This window comes from Alligator sinensis, unplaced genomic scaffold (genome assembly GCF_000455745.1).
Source record: "Alligator sinensis unplaced genomic scaffold, ASM45574v1 scaffold402_1, whole genome shotgun sequence".
Taxonomy (NCBI): Eukaryota; Metazoa; Chordata; order Crocodylia; family Alligatoridae; genus Alligator; species Alligator sinensis.
In genome coordinates, this window is record NW_005842089.1 from 584,995 (window position 1) to 588,281 (window position 3,287).

General features: G+C 53.9%; 1 protein-coding gene across 1 annotated transcript in view; it reads right to left on the minus strand.

The window, feature by feature from the left end:
* The window catches only part of MPRIP (myosin phosphatase Rho interacting protein), a 127,162-nt gene that overhangs the window by 30,923 nt on the left and 92,952 nt on the right, over positions 1-3,287 (minus strand). The window lies entirely within an intron of this gene.

A 3,287-nucleotide genomic window follows, 5' to 3' on the forward strand; every position in this document is an offset into this window, starting at 1 on the left:
GACAGAAGCTTTAAGACTCTCCAAGGGTTGGGATGACGTGCCAGCTTCTAGCTCCCCCGAGGAGAAATACCACAGCAATGATCTCATGAAATATAACCCAGCCATAGGAAAAGCCAGAACAAGGGGATTCGGGGCCACCAGAGCAGAAGGCAGAGGCTAAACTTCAGCTCTTGGAAAAGAAAAGAGACCCCACAGCATGCTTTGCTCAGGCTGTGTCTGCACCAGCATTCGCCTTTCCGTGTCTCACCATGGCGCCAGTACCAACATAGTTCCCTTGGAGGGAGCAGCCGCAGCACCCAGTATTAGCAGGATGGCCAGCCTTTACATCCTTGACATCTAATGAAGACGACAGCTCCTCCAGACAGATGGCTCCTCCAAAGCCATCATGGGCCAGGCCGTACCTGACCTAGGAGGCAGGCTGCACAGTCTGCCCTGCTATCACTCCTTGCATGGTCCCCTTCAGAAAGGACTGAACTTCCCAGGGTTGCTGATGGGAGGAGATATTCTGTATCCCCAATTCTTTGGGCATACAGCAACGCAGAGCTGTGGCCTTGCCTGGGGTGTGAACAGGACAGGTCTGCAAGCCCCATTTGCTTTCTTGGAGGCACCCAACACAAAACAAATAAAAAGAGCAGCTGGGAAAGTGCAGGGGGGGCGCACAACTGGGAGCAGAGATACACCAAGAAAACTGGCCCAGATCAGCAAGATGGAAATCCGTCCTCTCTGGAAAGCAGACAGGAGATGTGCTGCCTCTTGGTGGAGGCTAGTGTTGCAAGGCTCCAGATCCTTTCTGACACTGACCAGCTCTTGGGGGTCCAGCCAGGTTTTGGGTAATGGGCCCAAGCTACCCAATCCCATGCAAGTTTCTTAAGAAGCCAAAACTCTTCTGGTTTTAGTCTGGCTGGTCCAAGATCGAGGGCAATGGGACAAGACTATGCTGGAATCCAGCACAGCAGTTTCCTCAACAGCGGGAACCTTCTCAAGAAACTTCCACCCCCACCCTTTCCCATGGCACTGGCTTCAGGCTGGCCAGACACCACACGCTGCATCCCTGCTCTTGGAGGGGGCAGTGGGAGAAGGGGAGCAGTGACAATGTGAGGTCTGCTCTATTCCTCCAGAATATCTTGCCAGGTTTCTCTGCTGTTTCCTGCCAAGCTGCTGCCAGCTGCTGCCCAGGCCATGCCTCACAGGGGCAGGGCCTTGGCACATCTGATGGGACACCATGTAACTGCTCGATTCCAGGAGCTGCACACCAGCTTTTGCCTCATCCGGACAGAATCCAGGCAAAACTCTCTAAAATGTTCGACCCTTCACTGGTGTCAGGGGAGGGGGGTTTCTCTTCAGAAGCCAGACGCCCCCCCTCACCCAACAGCTCCTAAGCACCGAACCCTGGGGCCTGCCATCGCAGCCAGCAGGAAGGAAGTCCAGGCCTACCTTCTCCTTGTGGCCCTTCATGAGTCTGCCATCCACACACCCTCCTAGCACTTGCTCCCTGCTTCTCTGGCTCTATTTATAAACTCAGCCGGGCATGGCTGGCAGCTGGCAGTCACGTGGTGCCACAGGACTCAAAATAAGGCTGGGCTCCGATTTACGAGGCCTGGAAATACCCCAAGGGCTCGAGTAGAGGGAATCCCAGTATCTCACCACCCCATATGGAGTCCTGGTCAGATTTCCTCAGAGAAGAGTTTCATGGCAGATCGTAGCAACAAGCGTTTCACTGTAAGAAAAGAGGACTTCTCCATAGAGCGATAAGCCAGATCCCTTGTCCCCCTGTTCAGTGCACTGGCATGCAGTGAGTTACAGTCCTGGGTTTAGGACACTGCAACTTGTTGCTATGAAAGTGATGGGTGCCAAGAGTTTGGGCTTGGAAAACTCCCAGCAGGAACAGGTCAGAGGAGCAGCTAGGAGTGGAGGAGGAAGAGGGGAAGAGAGAAGCCAGGTTTCCACAACTCAGCCCAGATCTAGTGGCAACTGCAAAGTGGAGAGCAGAGGAAAGGAAGCCTGCCTACACAAATCCATTGAGTCCAGTTGGTTCTCAGCACCAGTGCTCCTGTTAGGCAATAACCCCACCTCAGCTCAGTACCATGGGAAATACCAAGGCCACTATCAAACACATTGCAGGATCCTAGGAGGACCCGAGAAAGATTCAGCAATACCTGCACGCCCCCCAGCCTGCATGGAGGACAGCTGCGTGGGAGACACCCACCCCAATCTTATCAGACAGTCCTTGTTGAAGAGGCAGCCTGGAAAGCTACCACAGAGAGAAGACGCTGGCAGTAGAACCACAGGAGTTGACTAAAACACTGAAGAACTGGTGTGGGATGAGCGAAGCCAGCAGAGCTGTTCAACCACTGTAAACAGTTCGCTTGGGATGCTGACAGTACACCCAGCATCCCCGCATGCTGCGTGTGCAGCTGAGCACAATGCGCATGTGGCTCTGGCAAAACACCAGAGCTGCAACTCAAGGGGAACCTACACTGGAGCTACAGACACTGTGACCCACAACCAGCATTAGCGGAGGGCTGCAGACAGAAGGGACAGGTGGACGCAGGCCTGAGAGAGGCCTCTGCGATTCAAACCCACGCACAGCCGTCAGACGGAATGAGCTGCACACACCAGGAAAGCCTGAGGACAGAGGCAAAGGGGATGAGCTCGCACCTCCCCCTGAGTCTGAGAAGACAGACTTGCCTGATAAATGTTCCAGTCTGAGAGAGCTAACCCAGTCCTCAGGAGACTCTTGGGATCACAAGGTTACAGAGATGGGGAGAAACAAACCAGTGAGTGCAATAAAGACTGAATTTCAGTCACTTTGACAGAAGGAGCTGCAAACTAAGGGGAAAGGGAGGCACGCGGGGGAAAAGTCTGAGGCAGCCTCTGACAGCCTGTGAGTGGCAAACTGAGTGGGCTGTCAGGGGCAGCACTGATCTGGAGTACAGCAGGGGGAATGGGACATGCATGGAAATGAACCTCTCCATGACACCACAACAGCCAACCACAGCTCTCAGGAGGTGGCTTTTATGCAGGGCGGAAATCACATGCCAAACAGGGACCTCAGGCACTGGTTTCCCAAGAGGCTGCTGCATCTGCTCAGTGCTTTAAGAAAGACAAATCCCTCCTCAGGCTTCAGCAGTGGCGTGGATGAGATAAAACAGGGGGTGTCTTTATGACACTCAAGGCCAAGTTCAGATCAGGTTCAAGTCACTGGAATCGCAGCTTTTTACATCAGATCTGAATGTGGCTTTGCATCCTCCTTGATGATGGCAAGGGACGGGGGGAGGGGGATGGGG